The sequence below is a fragment of the Mustela erminea genome, chromosome 18, assembly GCF_009829155.1.
Source record: "Mustela erminea isolate mMusErm1 chromosome 18, mMusErm1.Pri, whole genome shotgun sequence".
NCBI lineage: Eukaryota > Metazoa > Chordata > Mammalia > Carnivora > Mustelidae > Mustela > Mustela erminea.
The window spans coordinates 53758424-53777488 of NC_045631.1; the positions used below are offsets into that span (position 1 = coordinate 53758424).

The 19065-nt window shown below is 53.9% G+C and overlaps 1 long non-coding RNA gene across 1 annotated transcript; it reads left to right on the forward strand.

Moving 5' to 3' along the window:
- Nucleotides 1-11934: 11934 nt before the first annotated feature.
- On the forward strand, nt 11935-16719 carry LOC116577808. Its single transcript, XR_004280624.1, has 4 exons — nt 11935-12167; nt 13204-13369; nt 14981-15590; nt 16192-16719. It is a non-coding gene; the product is annotated as an uncharacterized LOC116577808 (long non-coding RNA).
- The last annotated feature ends 2346 nt before the right edge of the window (nt 16720-19065 follow it).

A 19065-nucleotide genomic window follows, 5' to 3' on the forward strand; every position in this document is an offset into this window, starting at 1 on the left:
ATCAAGGCCAGAGAAGGAAGGGGCGAGCCAAGGACCAACAGGAGGCACCAGTAGGTCTGGAGCTGGACCTACAGCTCTGTCTCCTGCCCACTCTTCGTTCTTGGAGACCAGCCCATGACACAGTGATCGTCCCGGAAGACAAAAAGCCTTCACTTTCGACATCACCTTTCTCCCATTTTCTGCATAAGTCATTACGGTGTTGGACCCAGATGATGACCTCCAGCCCTGTCCCTATGAAGTGTAAGCGAGACACGCTCTGCAGACCTCTCCAGCTCCCCCTTGGTCAGCAGGCCGGACGCACACCGGACGGGCCAGAAAGCAGAGCCAGGCTCCCCAGGAAACCACCTCCAGGAAGGGAGACTAAACAGAGGTCATGAAAATAGGTGCAAATTGTACACACGAGCGTTATGAATCAGGGCTGGAGACGCACAAGGGAAGAGGTGAACATCCATATTTTAGCAGATACTTACTGATTTCCTACTCTGTGGCAGGTGTTGAAATAGAAAGATGGCTAAGTCTGAGTTTCACCTCATGGCAAGTCTATCAAGTACAAGACACTGAGGCTGTGCTTCCCCCTTTGAAAGCCCCAGGAGGACAGGGACTCGGTTGCATTAATGGTGTATACCCCGTGTGCGGCTTGGTATACAGCAGACGCTCAATAAATTCTTGCCCCATGGCCAAAGAGAAGCGATGCTAGAATGATGGTTCTATCTTTGGAGGACATCAGCAAGGAGGTGATACCCAAACAGGGCATTGCACGACAAATAAAAATTTGCCAGGTGGAAGGAGAGAGGATATTCTAAGTGGAGGGAATCCCATTTGCAAAGATGTAGAGCGTAAGGATAGGACAGGATGGGTTAGTGACATCCAAGCCTCCGTGGCTAAAAATAACATAGTTTCAAAATGGTGTTTTCGGGCTTTATTGCCTCCCCGCATTTATCCTCTGGCCCTCAGAGTTGAGTTAGCAATGATTCCGTGATCTATCAACCAACCGCCTAGCAACAGCATTTACGGACTCATCAATATAGGAATATTTAATGGTTTGTAATTTTTATGGACTAAATGCTTGTGTCCCCCTGGGTCCAAAATTCCTATGTTGAAATCCTAACCCCCAGTGTGATGGTGTTAGGAGGTGCAGCCTTTGGGAGGGAGTTAGGTCATGAGGGTGGAGGCCCCATGAATAGGATTTGTGTCTTTATAAAAGACACCCCAGAGAGCCTTCCATTTCTTTCCACGCGTGAGGACACCACAAGGGGATGGCCATCTCTGAACCCGGAAGTGGGCTCTACCAGACACTGAATCCACTGGTGTCTGGACCTTGGCCTTCCCAGCGTCAGAACTGTGAGAAAGCAATGTTTGTTGTGCAAGATCCCCAGACTCTAGTATTTCTGCTGTAGCAGCCGGAGCGAAGACAATAATTCTACCCCGAGCTCAATCATGGTGGCCTTCAAATTCGTGCCAGACTTGGCGAAGGGGAGGGCTCCTTCAAGCTGATTTCTGCAACAAGCCCCTGTCCTTTTAAAAATGTGTATCATGTTTTAAATTGGTACCAAAATGACCTTCTTCGCTTGGATGTTCCAGTGGGATCATGAGGCAGCTGAAGTCTTCGGGGAGGCAGGAGAGTTTCGGGGAAGAAACACTTGGCTTTACAACATTCTGGAGAGAGGAATCGGCTTTGTGGAGGGACTGATGAGCTCCTCTTAACAAAAACCATTAACAAGAACGTAAGAAACATGGTCAAACAAATGACTACAGAAAGGCTCATGTACCAAGAATGAAAAGGTTTAGAGGCACAGGGCAGAGGTGGGAAGGAACTATTTCTTCACACCATTATAGCTCAAAATGTCACATTCTTGTGATTTGTGTGGGGTTCTGTGAGTTTTTAGCAGCCCGGACACAAGAGTCTCTATTACCGGGGCGCCTGGGTGTCTCAGTGGGTTATGCCTCTGCCTTCGGCTCAGGTCGTGATCCCAGGGTCCTGGGATCGAGCCCCACATCGGGCTCTCTGCTCGGCAGGGAGCCTACTTCCCCCCCTCTCTCTGCCTACTGCTCTGCCTACTTGTGATCTCATTCTCTCAATGTCAAATAAATAAATAAAATCTTTAAAAAAAAAAAAAGTCTCTATTACCCACCCTCATTTTTGGCTGTCATCTCCTACATGATCTCCTAATAAAAACATTTAAGTGGCACTGAGGTGGCTCAGTCGGACAACAAACAAACAAAGAAATAAAAATCTTAAAAAAAAAAAAACCCACAACATTTGGGTAAGGTTTCCCTACTCCCGTTTTACCAAGGATAGCACCAAGGTCCCAAAGCATCAGGAGGAGACAGGCAGGTGTGTCTGGACGCTGGCATCCTGGCCAGCCTGTGACGTGGTCGGTTCGGGTAGGCGGGAAGCTCTTCTTCACCCCGACTCAGCTTACATGACCACTGAGGGTCTCATGCTGAAACGGGGCCCAGCATGAGGCAGGGGACAATGGCCGCATCCCAAAGCGAATAGTGGGGCCCGGTTGGAGCAACATTAAGATGCTGACTCTCGTCACCAAAGCAGGTGTCCGGGAACCACGCCCAAAGCAGAATGAGGAGGCCTCCCAGTGTCCTAGCAGAAGGGAGCCCATTCAGGGGACACCTGCATCCCTATCTCTGGGGTCAGAATGAGGTCACGGCCTACAGGTTAGGAGACTGTCTGCTCTTGCAACACGGGTCAGCAGTGCCGGCCGGAGGACAGTCCCCCATCACAGGACCATCGGGAGCAGCAACTGATCTTGACCTCCAGATCCCCCCTAAGTAAAACAGGGACGCCAAAGGCCCACAGAGAGGTCTCAGCGTGTCTCTGATGCCAGCCCCCTGGAAACCTTGTTTTTTTATTCCTTCCCTCCCACAGCCTTTTGTTTCTCTTTTGCCTTAGAGGTGGAGCCTTGGAAGTCAGGGAACTGGAACAATCATCCTGAGGTCCCACGAGCCTGTTTCCTCTGCACATGGGAACAAGCACACCTCCACCTCAGGGCTGTGCGAGGGTTCAATTAGGCACCGTATTTCCCACTGGCGCTTTGCTCAGTCTGGCCCAGAGAAGTACCTGGGGACTTGGAAACCCGAGCTATATTCGCAGGTAGGGTCGCTAAGGAGGTCACGAAGGCAAAAATGAGATGATCCAGGTGGGTCCTATCTGGACCAGTGGCCTTGTAAGAAGAGATTAGGACACGGGCACGTGTGCATTGCACGGACACGCGAGAAGAAGGTGCGTTTGCAATCCAAGGAGAGAGAGCGCAGAAGACACCAACCTGCCCTGCCTTGACCTTGGCGCTCCAGCCTCAGACCTGCGAGCAGATAGCTGTCTGTGGTTTAAGCTGCTCGGGCTGTGGTGGCCTGTTCCCTGTGGCTCAGGGAACCCTGAGCAGACTTGCCCTTCCTCTCGGCTCCTACCCTGTCTTGTCCTTCTCCCTCTCTGTGTCTCTGTCCCTCCTGCCCTGCTCACGGCTCCCATGGATCTTTCTACAGCGTCTCATGGCGGGCGTGTGGCTGGTACCCCTTCTCCAGGGACAAGACTCAGAGCGCTCGTCTGGGTCCGAGCCTCCTGTTTTCTGAGCTTTCGGCTCGAAAGTGGATGGCAAAAAACACAAAAAGTAGAACTTTGCCTTTTGTCCGGATTCTGTTCTTCACTTAAAAATGCCAGGTCTGCTGTCCCTTATACCACCAAAAGCCATGGCCTCGAACTTGGCAGCCAGAGCTGGGACGTCAGAGCAGCCGTGAAATAAAATCGCTATTTATTGGTCTCTGCCTTCTGACAAAACTGGTTCTCTGCTGCCCACCCGCCCACCAGGCCCGCGGGCAAGACTGCGTGGTGAAGACACGGGCGCGGTGAGTCACCAGTCAGCTCAACCGAGGACAAGGGCTGCTTAGGGAGAGCCAGGCCTGAAGCCCCACTGGGTGGGGGTCCACAGCAGGGCGGGCTCCCCAGAGACCCCTGGCCTGACAAGGCCAGGAAGAAAGCCCTTCCTTCAGGGTTCCGACAAGGCGGTCCTCTTAGGCTTACATCACGTGGCCCTGACCGCAGCCCCCTACCAGCCAGGAAGCTCTGGAAGACAGAAGAGGGTCTGTCTGGAGGAGGCCTGAGGGCAGGGGAGGGCCCCAGGGCCGCAGGAGAGGGAAGGTGTCCTCACTCACAGTTCAGCTCTGTCCCCGGGGACAGGTGACCTGCACTGAGGTTCCATTCGGGGCCCCTTCCAGTGCCGCTCAGCCTTCCCCACCCCTCACGGCAAATCGGGGCATTTCCAGAAATGATTACAATCAGCCACGCTACCCTGAGAGCTGCCCCAGAGCCCTGCCAGGCAAAAACACACTGTTCTTCTATTTTATGAATGAGCAAGCCTGTATGCTTTCTATAAATGTCTGCGTAAATCACTGGTAAGCATCCCATCTTGGCACAGGAAACACATCCCAGGCTGCAAAAGTGGCTTCTTCCCCGAGAGAGGCCCAGGGGCCGCTCCCTTCACTGCCTCTGGACCCTAGGGAGCTGCCTCCCGGCCTGTTTTCGGGCTCCGTAGAGAAAACCCTTGCTCAGACAATGAGTCAGCCCCACAGGGGCGACGGCTCACCTTTCCAGGGGCATCCTGGGCCGAGCTCCAGGTGAGGCCCTGTCAGGGCTGCTGGGGTTTACGGATCCTTCTTAAGCCATCCTCCTGGGAGTTCCAGCTCCCCAGACCCGTGGCCGCACCCTGCCCACCAGGGCTCTCGCCAAGGGTGGCGCCTGCCGGCAACAGCGCCTGGGAAGGTCTCTGCGCTGTTGGCATTTTACGTAAGAGCTCGTGTCCACTTAACTCACAAGTAATCATTAATGTTACCCCTGGCCCATGTATCCAACTGTTAAACTGACACTAATGAAATGAGTCTCAGGCACCCTGAGACCAATATTAAAACCAAGTCTGCGCTATTAACTTAAGTGACCGGGCTGATTTATACACCGTGCCTTGCATTTAACCAGAATGGAGGGTATTTTTTTTTTTTTTATCAAAATGCACAGACATTTCTCCCACCCTGGCTTTATTCATTCTGATTACATCCCAGCGCCAACTGGATCAGACCAGCCCACACCAGACGGCCCCAGCCTTAATTGCTGGAATCCTAGTTCTGCTTCCTCAGTAGCAAGGGATTCGCAACAAAGGGGAAATGTCATGGAAAATCAAGGGTTGAAAATAATGTGCGACGTGTGACTTTGGAATCAGCTGTAATGAGTTTCCCATAGAGTCGACTCATTCAAATGGTTTGAGTTTTCACTTTGGTTTAAAAAAAAAAAAAAAAGATGGGGGTACCCAGTTTTAGGAGGTCTCTCCCCAGCAGAGGCTCTGACTCAGCAAGTGTTGTTTATGCTCTTACCTCCTCCAGGCGGGCCTCTGGGAGGCAAGAGAAAGTTGAGATCCAGGACGACTGTGTTGCAGAAACCCTGCCAAGGGTGAGAAGCCTGGTCGCTGTGGTCCTTACCCCTTCCCCAGCATGCTGAGCTTGGTGGTCTCCCTTCATTTAGAAGTCAGTGATGCATTCATCCCACAGAACACCAGGCATCCTACACTCACGCCAGGCAGCCTGCCTTCCTCCTGGTCCCCACCCCTGGCCTCAGGGACACAGACCAAGACGGCCGCTCAGCCCGCATCCTCTGCCCGAGACTCCCAGGCTCCATGCAGGTGGGTGGGCGGCACCTGGAAGAAACACAGCCAAGGACAGCGCCGGTTCTCCGGCTGCCCCGAGGCGGGCACACGTGGGCCAGAGCAGGAGGCCAGCTGGCCAAGGGACCCCATGGCTCCTCTGTGACAGGCAGGCCTGGGTCTTTGGGGTGAGGCAGCTGTTGGGGCATTTCACTCCAAAGACCTTCGAAGCTGTGCTTCCACAAGCCAGGATTCAGGGTTCTGGGGTGTTGCTGGGAGGTGGATAGCATCTACTCCCTGAGGAAGACCAGAGGGAGCGGTGGGAGAGACAATTCGGGAGCCCACTACTGAATGGGTCGAGGCATCCTAGGACAGAAGATGGAGCTCGCCCTCCAATCCTGGTAGACCCCCCTGCCCCCCACCCTGCCGTGTGGCACAGTGGAGGGGGCTGGGGGCATGCTGATTTAGAACAGAGGCTCCAGAGTCTCACCTTTTTTTTTCTTTTTATTATTCACTACTTGGTTTAGATTCCTAAATCCAGCTGTGTGGCCTTGAGCAAGCTACCTACCCTCTCTGAGGTTTCTTTTTCCACGTCCGTAGGAGGGGCATGGTAACAGCCACAGCACTCCTATCAGAGGGTTAAGTGAGATGCTGCATACAAAGCCCGTTGCACAGTGCCTGGTATATATGGCTAATGCTCAAAACCGATGGCTTTTCTCATCTTCTTGCTTCTCCCCCTGGGGGCGGCCTCACCCCTTCATCTCTGGAAGGGAGGTGCTCTTTCCTCAATTCCCACCCACTCTTCACTCATCGGCTCCATGTTCTCCCGTTTATTCGGCTCACACGGGCTCTCCTGGGAACCTGGGACCCAGGTGGCAGGTCTGGAAGCCGTGGGCCAAGTCAGACCATCACCCTGTGGGGCCAGCGCTGGGCAAGACCACTTCCACCTGCCTGGCAGAGGTGTGCTGCCCCGAAGCCACGCCCCCACGGCGTGCCGGCCCGAAACCACGCCCCCATGATGTGCCTGCCCGAGGCCACGCCCCCACGGTGTCACCTTCAGTTCAATCACCTTGGCTCTCCCCCTTCCTCTTGGCCTGGCCTCGCAGGTCCCTTCAAGAAGCTTTCAGGCACCCCTGCTGCCTTGTCAGGCCCTAACTCGTCGGGCCGGCTTGCCTTGGTGCTGTGGCTTATCCAAACATCTTCATCGCTTTTCATAAATTCAATCCCTCCTTATCTGCTGCACCATCAGGAGGAAGGGCAGGGGGGCTTGTGACTGAAGTGCGGGGAAGAGAAGCTTTAATTAGCCTCCCTCTCCTCGGGGTCACCCGCAGTTCACTCGCCCTGCCCTCACATGTTCCCAATCACGTAGTGGGAGCGCCAGCGTGGCACACGCGGGCGACATCTGTCCTCGGCTCCCTGCTCCCGGGGCTGTGCAGGAGGCAAATTGTGCAGGGAGCTCAGCTGGTGTGACCTCCCTGCCCCCCACCCCCACCCCTGATCTGTCTGGTCACTGCCTGAGCTGCTAGAACAGAACCCCAACCTTGGGCCCACCAGCAGGGTCTCCCTGCACAGAGCATCAGAAGGCACAGGGCTCCTACCAGCGCCCCCGGAACCGCTTCTGTGATAAGGACTGGAAAGAACACTGGGCTTGGAGGAGGGCCCATTAGACTCTGATTCTAGACCCTTTAGCTGTGCAACTGCCAAAGATTCCTTGTCTTAACAACAACGACGACAAAAAAGTGGGGATGAGCTTTCTGATCTCACCTACCTCCCAGAGCCGACAGCCCGGAGCAAGAATATAGGCAGATACTCTTCCTTCCGTGCCAAGTACTCTCCAGACCACTGGATGTGTGGCCACGGATTGCCACAAACAGGCTCAGAGACTGCTTCCGTTCACGCTTGTGTTTTTAACCCAACTCTGCCATTTTCCTAAAGCCCGGTTTCTTCCCCGAAGGCCTTGACTTGATTCAGTCACCCAACTGATGGGGTTTCAAAGCTGGGGTCATTTTTCAAAGTGTAAGGATACCACATGAACATCACCCCCTACTCCTCTGGCCACTTGCTCTTTCCACACATTTAACTATTTGAAGGCTGTACAGGAAACCCTCATGAGAGTGCCCAGACCCCCAGTCTTGTGCTTTTCACAGGTATCAAATCACCAAGATCATCCAACAGCGCAATGGGTTTCACAATAGTCATTTCCAAGGGTTCTTCTGGGTGCCAAGCAAGCCCTGTGCTGGCTCCTAGGAAAGGTCCTCAACTTGGTCCCGGCTGCCCAGAAGGGTTACGCCTAGAGAACCCACAGAACCTGGTCATCCAAACAGGAACAGTCCTGAGAGCAGAAATGTCCTATTAATAACCACATTGGGAAAACCCATGCAAACTGGGACGGTCTTGAGCAAATGGGGAGGTGTGTTTTTGCATTTCCTAGATCCGGGGGGAGAAAGGAGAAAGAAGAAGGGAGAAGCTGGGTTTATTTTCTCAAACAACATTGGAAAGCTGGGTGCCCAAAGGGACAGAATGAATGGATCTCTCAGCCACTGTGCTGCCTGGGAGAAATGGAAACGCCTGTCCTCTAACTGGTTCATCAAGAATCCCACTAGGGAGTGAGATCCTCCCCCCCACCCCCACCCCCGCACCGTGTGCAGCTTAGCGCCTGGAACATTCATATGCAGTCCACGTTGGCTGGCCTGAGCTCGAGGGAGGAGACCGATCGCAGGGAGAGACAAGTCCTAGATTCCCCGAGAGGTCCCAGGCCCAGCGTTTATGATTATGATTATAACTGGCGTGTGTGTGGTAACCAGGCCTTCCGAGCGCATTCTCATGCATTTTTTCTTTTGATCTGAAGCAGATAGCTCCGACGTCGGGAGCATGCGTCTGATGGGCCACCCGGTTGAACAGCACACTGACTGAGCAAGAACAAAGACCATCAATGAAGAAGGATGTTTGCACTGTGCTTCCCGCTTGCCTGAAAACAGGAAGCTTTGGAGGCGAGATCTCCACCTCTTCCTTACCCCAAAGCGACATGGCCTGAGAGGCTTTCCTTTTAAGACTTATTTTTTTTTTTTTTTAACTAGGGCAAATCTCTTCCAAGATACTTGGGGGTGGGGGGCATCATTCTGCTGCAGTGAGAAGGAGCTATGTGTGCTCTGATGGTTTAGGGGGGCAGAGGAGCGCAGCGCCAGGCCCTGCCCCATTTTCCCCGTTACTCCACACGTGACCTCTGCCGATCTCACGTGGCACAAGCCCCCAGGGTGGGGGTGGAGGGTGGGAGAAGCTACCACGGGGTGGGGGTGATGCTAGCAGTTGACCCAGTGGAGACAGCTGGGCACACTCCTGGGGCTAGTGACTTGGAAGAAGTCAGAGGGGGCAGGCTGTTGAGGCACGTTTCCAGGCCGATGACAAGGATTGCAAAATGGCCAAACGGACCTGTCACGGGGATGGTCTTCACTGACACCAGGAAGGACCAGAAAAGGGCTCTCTTGCTGACAGAGAAGGACTGGGGACCAGCCAGCGAGGAAACCCAGGGGCCAAATATGGCCGAACATGGAGAGGAACGGGACTGGGGATGTGTGTCTGGAAGCCGACGGTGGGACAGGGTTCAGACTGCCCTCATGAGTTTTTATTCAGCGGTCTCAGTGGCAGCCTCTGGGTCTCCTAGTTTCCTCTTCTTAAAAGCCAAGGTGGGCAGGGGAATCACGTTCTGATCAGCAGAATTCTCCAGAGAAACAGAACCAATAACGGGACATGTACATTTGTGGGCATGCTTGTGTGTGTGTGTCTTTGCAGCTCACATATATGCATATAATGTTCTCAAGGGCAGTTGTACCTCAAGAACACGGCAGAGAACATCCAAGCAAATTCAAAACGTAGGTAGGTAGGTAGATGATAGGTAGACAGATAAGATCTGTCATTAAACATGTCAACTAGAACGTAGAATTATATAAGCCAACATGAAGGGATATACGATCCGTGCGTTTCAAGATTTGGATTTTCCTCTTTCATTTTTTAATCGTGGTTCTCTTTGGACACTTGCTGAAAGCCTCTGGCAAAACCATATGTTTCGAATTTGGGTAGAGCTCCGGGGAACAGTCAAGACTGTGTCTACTTGTCTCCATATCGGAAGATTACGAAGTCAAAGAGCCACCCTGGAGAAAGACAAGACTGTGGAAAAGGGAACAGGGGACTTGCGGGAGGAATCCACGTGGTAAAACACAGGAAAAGATGCTCAGTGTCCCAGGAACCGTGGGAGTCCACACTTTAGAAAGTACCGTGAGGACAAGGTCTCACCTCTCACCCTGCTGACACGGGCTTCTTGGAGGTCTGCTGGGCATAGCTACCAGGTTTAAGTTATACTCTTCAACCTAAATCTATGTATAGATTCTATGTATTTGCCCCTAGGGAATACCTGCCTATGGGTGCATACGTGTTGGAATGCTTACTGCAATCTTGTGGCTACTGGTTAAAGACTATTAGAAGTTTATACCACCACAGACCGGTTAAATAACTGATTATATATCCAGGTGATGGAATTTTAAGCAGCAGTTAAAGAATGGGGGGCAGGGCGGGGGTCCGTATACACAGACAGGGAGAATGGCAGAACGATGCATACAGAATGAGCCAAGGTTCTGTTTTACAAGCTCTGTATTTGCGCGTGTGTGTATGTGCGTGTCTACAAAAATACCGAGAAAGCAGGCCTAGATCAAAGCCCACTAGGATGAAGGAAGGAGGTGACGGCGCTAGGAGCCCTGAATTAATCACCCTACGAGCACTTGTGTTGATTCATCTGTTTACAACCAGCACGCAGTCCCACATCGCCTGCATGATTTCAATTCCAGTAAGAATAGCAACGACAGTATTATAAGAGGCAAAAACAGAAGAGAGTCGCTAGCCTTTCGCTAGTGCCTGTGATTTTCTCCGTGGGGTCCACCCTCTCCCTCCCCGCTCCCCAGTCTCTCCAGAGTGAGGCTCTCAGAAGCTTAGCTTACCCTTAAGGAATGCAAACGCAAGAGGGACCCATATATGCCGTTGCAATTTCTAAATTCTTCCATCAAACTTCCAGTTACGGTGCTGGTCAGGGTCTCGGCGGGAGATGGACGACACGCTCAAATTAGGTAATGGGAGCTGAGTCAGGGTAAAAGGATTATTTGACAAGATGCAGGCAGGGGTAGGGGGTTCGGGAGGGATGGTACCATCCACAGGGGCTCTACCTTTGCCCAGAGAACGCAGGGGGAGAGAGGGAGGTGCTGTGAGCGTCCCGGCTTCACTAGCCTCCCTCTCTCCCGTCTTCCTCCAAAATTTGCCACGGTCCAGAGTCAATGTCCAGAAGCCAGGGAGGCAAGGGGGAGCCCCCTGGGTGCAGTTCACACAGGTCAGTCCCCCCGGCCCAGAGCAGGGGGCGCAGGAAGGAGAAGAACAGACAGGGGACAAGCACACACGCCGTTGTCCATTCGAATGCAGGAGACACGCCTGATCACAGCTGGACTTTCAAAAAGCTCCAGGACCCCACGCCCACTTGCTTGGATCTGAGCTTGCATCTCCTCCACTGACTGGTTCTGTGCCCTCAGACTCCTCCCACCCCACTCCCCAGCCCCTCGTGTCTCTGCTGTAAGACAAGGGTGTTGAGTGGATCTAATTATTCTCCAGGAGCCTTCCGGCTCTAACTTCCCTGAGTGTGAGTCTAGAACTCTGCCTGAGCATTGAGCCCTTTCCGTGGACGTGTAGTACGGGCGACAGCTGTCAGCTTCTCGGCAGCAGGGAAGCAGTCAATGTTGAAGGCCCGTGGCAGGTCGTGAGTAGGTAGGGATATTTATGCACCTACTGCCCCTTCTGCTTGGCACCAAGCAGGTAAACAAAATAGCTTTGCCAAAATGGGACAATCCTTAATACCGGCCCCCTGCTGGTGCTCCGGGACAGCAGGTGGGATCCACACGCTGCTGAGCCTACAGTCAGTCTTACCGATTCACTGCTTTTGGACAAGGTGACTGGGTAAAGGTAAGGATAGGTAACAGATTCTCACCTAGTCCAGTTCCATTTTCTCTCTCAGCCCTGCTCAGCCCCCGCCCTCTGAGTCAGAATAAAGACAGTTCAATTCCCGAGGAATGTTGCCAAGAACCCTCATTCCTCAACCAAAGGCTCACGCCTGAGGAATGTAATGCATGGTCCACCTTGCCTTTGGGCCCCTGACAACCCAAACAGGAGGTGGTCGAGTACCCAAGTGACCCCATTGTGGTTTGGCCCTGCCCCTCCGAGGCCATAGGCTCTGAGCTCTCCTCTCTCACGAAACGAGCTGTTCCTTGGAAACCCCAGGACTTCTCCTTTACCTCTCCAAAGCAGAAGAGCTCTCAGCAGTGACCTTGAACCAAGAGCGTACAAAGCCCGAGGAATCATCTGACTTCAGAAGGGTACAGAACCCAGCTTCATGCCTGGAAGGAATTGTAGTGGCGATCGTACATGCTTCCTCCGTGACTTACAAAAAAACAATCCCTCCCCACCACCCTTCCTGTAGACTTTTGGCTTCAGTCGATGGTGAGTTCACTTAAAGGCAAGAATTTTATTGTGCCTTTCCGTCTCCAGTGTTCTAGCTGTACTTTTATTAGACAAGTACCCATAACAAGGAGACGGGATGGGCCCTCCAGCTGAAGAAATTGATACTGAATAAGGCAACATGTCTTCCTAGCAACACACTCTCAACCATGAACTAAGTCCCCAGCCATGCGAGGCATTGCAGAAGACTGAGTCACACCATGCTGGTCCTGTGCCAAGAGGACATACTCACCTACCCATCTTCCCAGGTATTAGAGCTAAGAAAGAAAAGACAGAAAGGTCTGAATTATTCTTCCTCTGTATTTGGTTGACTTTCATTCCTTATCTGAGTGTCCCGTACATCCTCAGCCTGAAATGCTTGGATTACAGAGACAAGAGCTGTCCTCTCATCTGTGGACGTCCAAGGAGAAAGAGAAGGGGACGCCCAGCATCGGTGGCGAACGGACTGGCCAAAAACCTTCACAAACTTCGTTGTATGTTACCTTCACAGTTACTAGGTCCATTTAAAGATGTGGACATGGAGACATTTCCTGGAGAAAGAGATCGATTTTTTTTTCCAGGGTCACTGCTAAGCGGTAAAGCTGCTCTTTGAGCCCGCGTCACCCTCACTTGGAAGCCCTGGTTCCGTCCACCTCGACACACTACCTGGATGTGGATTTGGGGGAACTAAATCTGGATCTAACGGTTTTTGAGGTCCCAACATGGGGTCACGTGGGATGTTTCTGTTCCGCGGGCTATACCACATTGTCCACTCTCCCCAGTATGAGGGGGTCTGGCCAGGGCAAAGGAAGGACTTGCTAAGGGAAACAGTGGAGGGATGGGAAATGACCCAGCTGCTTAGTTCTCCGGGCCCGGCCCGCCCAGACTGCGCAGAACGGGGAAAGAAGCTTTAGGTGAGGCTGGAAAGGAGCCAGGTCAAGTTCCCCAGGACAGGTGCAGTGGGATGATGGTCTAGACCCCTTAACCAGTGCTCACAGCCCCTCCTCTCCCCCCATATACTGTCTCCTTGTCCTCCTAGGCTTCTCCGAGGCTAGTGAGCGAGGCCCAGTGGAAACCGCTGTATCAGAGAATGGCCAGCACAGCAGAAAATCAAAGAAATGATCAAGTCCAGTTGGAGTTTCAAAGAAGGCTTTGGAACACACTGGGGGGAAACACAGGATACGGAAGAGCCAAGCAGCACTTGGGTAAGGACTATGAGAGATTCCCTGTGTTGTTGGGGGTGGGCAGGGACTGAGTCAACATTCTGGGAACCAGGTCAGGGGTGTTTCCAAGGCTCCTTAAAGCAGTAGCTGGAGGCCTGTGGCCCCAGAGGGTCTCTGGTTGGGAGCAAAAGATGACTCAGCAGTGACTGGTGGGGACTGATGGCCAAGAACCTCTTGAGCAGGTTATGGCGGTGTCGGGGGAGGCCAGCCTGGAACATGACGCAGACGCGGCAGGCCAGCAGCTCCTGAAGCCACTCTGCTCTGCTAACCCTCCCCAGTCCCGGAAATTCCATGTGGCCCCAACTAAAAGGGGGCCGGGGTTGAAATGTCCTGGTAGAACGCAGTTGTAAGAAAATCAAGCTGAAGTTCTTGCATTTCTGACTTTGTAAACAGAGGCTCACATCTTTTCTCTGAGTCAGGCATCTCTCCAGGACAGACCCCTGCCCCCCTCTTCCCATGCACAGAGTTTACAGCCTCGGCTCCTTACCCCGAACCCCCGAAGAACCGGCCCCACAGGCGTCCCTGCCACCCAGGAAGATTCCTGTGCCTCGATGCATGCCGCACGCGGGGTCCGGAACCTCGGGCTTCAAGGTGCCTCCCCACAAGGGCAGCCGCTCTGGGGACAAGTCCATCGCAGCCCAGTCCATTAGCAGAGGAAAATGCTGCGGGGGGGGGGGGGTGGGGGGGGAGAGGCTGAACTAAAAAAGGACAATCTCCCCCGCCCGCTGCCTCTGGGAACACCGTATCTCAGGTCTGTTGGCCACCCAAGGTGCTGGGCTCTGCCAGACCAGATAACCATTCCGGTTTGACAGGCACCCACGGCCCCCTGGTATGTGCCTTTGGCCCACCTGATAGTTCTGTTTTCCTTCTCCTCTGGGATCCCCGGGCGGCTGCGCCCCTCCCCTTCCCGGGTCGTCCTCACCCCTGACTTACAGGCGCAGCAGATGTCCCCCCCAGCCCCGCCTTCCCAGAGGCCACCCTCCAAGAGGCAAGCAGCCCGATGCCCTGACGTCATATTGTTGTTTAAGCCTTTAAAACCCAAGAAGCACTCGCAGGGGGCAAAAGAGCTTGACATATCTCAGAGCACCCATTCTCTGCCCACACCCCCCCAGATATGCATTTGTCTCTCCGCAGTGCTGTGGGAGCCCCTATTCTGCAGAAGGCCCTGTTCTGGGGAGTGGGCGGGGATGGGGATCTGCCACAAGAAAGATCCCCAAGATCTCTGCTCTTGGAGGATGCACATTCTAACCCGGAAGGGCAGGCACGCAGTGGGGCTGCTCAGATGCCCTTTCCGAGGACTCCCGGCCTGGCTGAAGGAGCCTGACTAGCTCGCAGCCCCCAGCCACGCTACCTCCAAGGTCCTCTTCGGCTTTCCAGCTGAGGGCATACTCTTCTTGGGGAAACCCCTGGCCAGTGCCTGAGCGAGGCGGCGGGCCAAGAGCCAAGCCATTTCCACCCACAGGGGATTTCTCCGACGGGCAGTCTCCACTCCAGAGCTCCTCGTGGGCTCCCGGAGACTTTGCAGGTTCACGTTCTCATGGCCCCTCCTATCCAAGCCTGTTTTACACCCCCCCCCTTTTTTTTCTTTTATAGGCGTTACACCCCAATAAACCCTAACTCCATCTCTGCATCTGCTTCCCGGGGAGCCCACTCTATACACAAACCACGGTGACTGACAGGTGTTCCAGAAAGAGACAAGGATGCTAGGATAGCAGTGGACTTGGCGGAAGAGGACAACGTTAGCTGGAGGTCAAGTGCACCCACCGTCCCCGAGAAGGTGACATTGGAGCAGAGACAGGAAGGAGAAGGGAGCGTCAGTCATGGCCTGAGGACCAGGGAGAGGGCTCCAGGTGGTGTGGGTTGGGAGAGGCTGAGCAGCCGAGTGATGGGAAAGCCAATGGACAGGAGCCAGCAGGGCTCGTGGCCTCTTGAGCGCCGCCAGCGGGCCCTGGGGTTCTCCTTCCGGTGGCGTTGGACGATAGCTCTTCTGTCCTCAGCGTCGTCCCCCTGGACAAACCCAGGTGTGACGAAACAGTGAAACACACCAGTCACTGGTAATCGCATCACGACTCAGGGCGTATGAGCAAAAGTTATCCCCGCAGTCAGGGCTGTGACCTACATGAGACGCGCCTGTGGCAGTGGTCAGTTCTGGCCGCTTGGAAAACCGAACTGGAATTGGAGAGACGGCAAACGGCGTTGCTATGTTAGTACCTGCTCTGATTTGTTTTCAAAAGTGAATCACTCACAAACCTCAGGATGTTATTCATAGCAAGTCATTTGTTCCCCTCTTCAAGAGTGACGGTGACGCACTCGCCTATCATTTCTCCCTGGAGTAGAGCTGCCTCCCTGGAGAGGGGGTCGCAGGGTGGGGTTTTGGGGAACCACAAAGAGCCCCTCTCTCCACCTGGACACCTGGGTCTCAGCAGCCATCTCCAGAGAGCCTTTCCCAAAATCAGTGGTTCTCGACAAGAGGCGATTCCGTGCCCCAGGGAACATCTGGCCATGTCTGGGGACATTTTTGGTTTTTACAGTTTAGGGGGACATTCCTGGCAACTCATGGGAGAGGCCTGAGATTCTGCCAAACACCCTGCAGGGCACAGGGTGGCTTCCCGACACGGGGAATTGGGGCCCCGTATGTCAGCAGTGCGGAGGAGGGGGACCTCGGAGCAGGGGCTGTCCACGTGGACCCGCCCAGACCAACGGTTTCAGCTTTGACCTGGGGGCACGTTAGACATGCAAATCCCCGGCCAGGGCCTCACCCCGGCCTTCCTGAATCTTCTTCCCCAACTATTTCCTGATTCCAGTGATCGCAGCGGGATGAACCATGAGATGAACCACGGGATGATTTCAGGCAGGTGCCCTTCCACGGAGAGCCTGCAGCAGAGCCTGAGACACACACAACCAACGTGGAATCTTGCTCTTGCAGGCACCACGTCTGCCTGTTTGCACCGTCTTCCTTAACTGTCGGTAACACACCAACAAAGTTCCTTAAAAGAGAGACTCTAACCCTTAAGATGGCAGACTCTCCCCCACTAGCAGCCGTCCGGGCTGGCTGGTAGGGCCAGCTGGGGGGACAGACCCAGGCAAAGGGAGGAGGATGGGCGCGATGACCGCACCCGCCCCGCCTGCCCCAGGGAGGTCCTTTCCAGGCAAGGATTCCTATGATAATAACGTAGAATGTGGCAGAGGGCTGCATTTTAATTAATTTTAGTCCCTTTCAAGACCACAGTTATTATTATAAAAACACTGATAATACCAAACACATGTTGAAAATACACAGCAGGCTGCAGCCCGGGAGACCCGGGGACGTGCTAAGTCATATGTCATCTGGGGTGCTGAGAAATCAGCAGGCCCCTCCCCTGTGCTCTCCGACACCCCACACCCTGCTCGGTAGGCCTGCTCTCTCTTTGTCACCAGCAGGCCCCCTCCCGGCCCGGCCTCAGCCCTCTCCTCTCCCTCCCTGCAGAAACTGCTAGAAGCTGGGAGGGCGGGGAGGTGTCAGGCCCCCATAAATCCCTGTTTAATTATTTTATTGGGAAAGGTGGTTGGCGGGAGGAGGAAAGAAAAGGTGCATTCTCTTATTTTGGAAGAATGCGTCATTATCTGCCTCTGGGGAGAGGGGAGCAGCTCCCTGGGCTGCAGGCACTCCTGAATTATGATGTGAGATGCTCAGGCGCTGGGGGTCTCCCCTTCCCCACAGCAACCCCCCCTGCCGCCCGCCCACCCCGCCGGCTGAGGGGTCCCTGGGCACAGCCCCCTTTCAGGTAAGCACTGAAGAAGGGCCAAGAAGTGCAGTGCAGTGCAGCGTGGTCGAAGCAGGGTAGGGGCCTGGTCCCAAGGCGGCGGCACTGCCCCAGAAGAGGACCAGCCCGGAGAACGGTTGGATCCACTATCACCTGCCCAAACTGTTCCGTCCTGCCTCCTTGGCCCCTGGTCACTTCTGGTTCCCCGGTGTCCCTTGCCTGGGAAAGCATCTCGCGTCCCCTGAGGAGGTTAGGAAGTTCCTTCGTAGCTAAAACAGGAGAGACACCTGCCCTGGTGGGGGGTGCTCTGGGATTGACAAGTGAGTTTGCGAGTTTTCTATCCACGGTCTTACTCAACGTCCCCTCTTCGTGCAGATGACGGAGCCGTACTGTTCACCCCATTTCATGGAGGTCAAGTGCCTTTTCCAAGGACACACAGTGGCTATAAGCAAGGTCATGGGAGCAGGGAGCCAGGATGGCATAAGGCTCTTGCCCTCAGCAATCCACTGTGGTCCCCTACCCGCGAACGGATCTGCCCCAGGGGTGGGCACTCCCCACCCTCGGCCAGTAGCACCCTTTGAAGACATTCCCTCCAGCCCCCGGGCTCGTGCAGTTCCTTGCACAGAGAAGAGGATCTGGTCCTTGTGTCCCAGATAGTGGCCTCCATCATTTGGGTTCACAGCACACAGTTCAAGTCAACGGCTCCCACCCGCTCCTCCCTCAGCCCGAACTCGGGCTCCCCCACTGAGCTTGAGCGTCTGGCCCCTTGCTTCCCCCCCCCACCCCTCAGGAATCCCTGCCATCACTACTCTCCCTCATCCAGGGAGCTGAAGGGCCAGCCAGGCCTCGACTCCATCACCCATGGAGAAACTAAAACCCATCTCTTTCCTGTTGGTGCCGAGCCTGACCTGCCGAACTTTCTTTTAAAGACCTGAGCGAGGATTTTCCTGAGGACAGCCCCTTAAACAAGGTTTAAAAAAAAAAAAAAAATCAATAAAAACTAACACAGGTAGGCGCTATTGCCTGTTACACGATTAACACATTCAACCCTTGCGACAGCTCCATTAAGTAGGCCCTGTCTCGTGCCCATTGCTATGGATTAAGAAACCAAGGCATGAAGTGTTCAAGTACGTTGTTTGGAGGCCACATAACTGGCAAGTGAGGGGGAATAAGATTAGAAAGAAACTCTCATGGGGAGGGCATTCGGGGAGAAGAGGGGTCATACAGGAGTTTTCCAGGAATATTTCCAGGAAGATAAAATCACATTTTCATTCTTTTCAGTGTCCTGAGGTTGGGGGAACAAGGCAGAATCCCAAGAGACTGTTCTGCCACCCGCATTGTTGGTGTAAAACCGTCACGTGTCCCCTGGGCTTTCGTCCCACCGCTGTATGAGGATAATCAGGCCAGCTCATGTGAGCTGCTGTAACAGACACGCCCCGGATCTCAGTGGCTTAACACTGGAAACGTTCATTTCTCATTCTTGTCCCAGACCAAATGGATGAGCTTGGAAAGGAGCCTCCCAAGCGGGATTTCAAAGGCATCAGGGTGCCCAGCTCTTTTGATCTTGTTTTGTCACACTCTCGGGATCAGGGACAGGAAGGAGCAATCCCAGAAGTAGCATCGTGAGGACATTTCACAGGGCTGTGGAAAGGGAGTGCTTCAGAACTCCCCATACTCCACCATCCAGAAGCTAGTCACTGTTGGGCCAAACTAAGTACAGGGTGAAAAGGGGGCTGGGAGGGAGGCTGGTAAATGTTGACTTGCAGCGCATCTAGGAAGAGAACATGGGATGACGAGCATCTGGGGCTCTTTCCCATACTGGTGAATCCACTTCGGTATCTTCAGCTTGACCTCCGTCGCATGCTGCCAACGCTGGCTCTTAGTTTCTCTTTCAGTGTGATGCTCAGGATTAAACAGACTCTTCCAGACATGGCC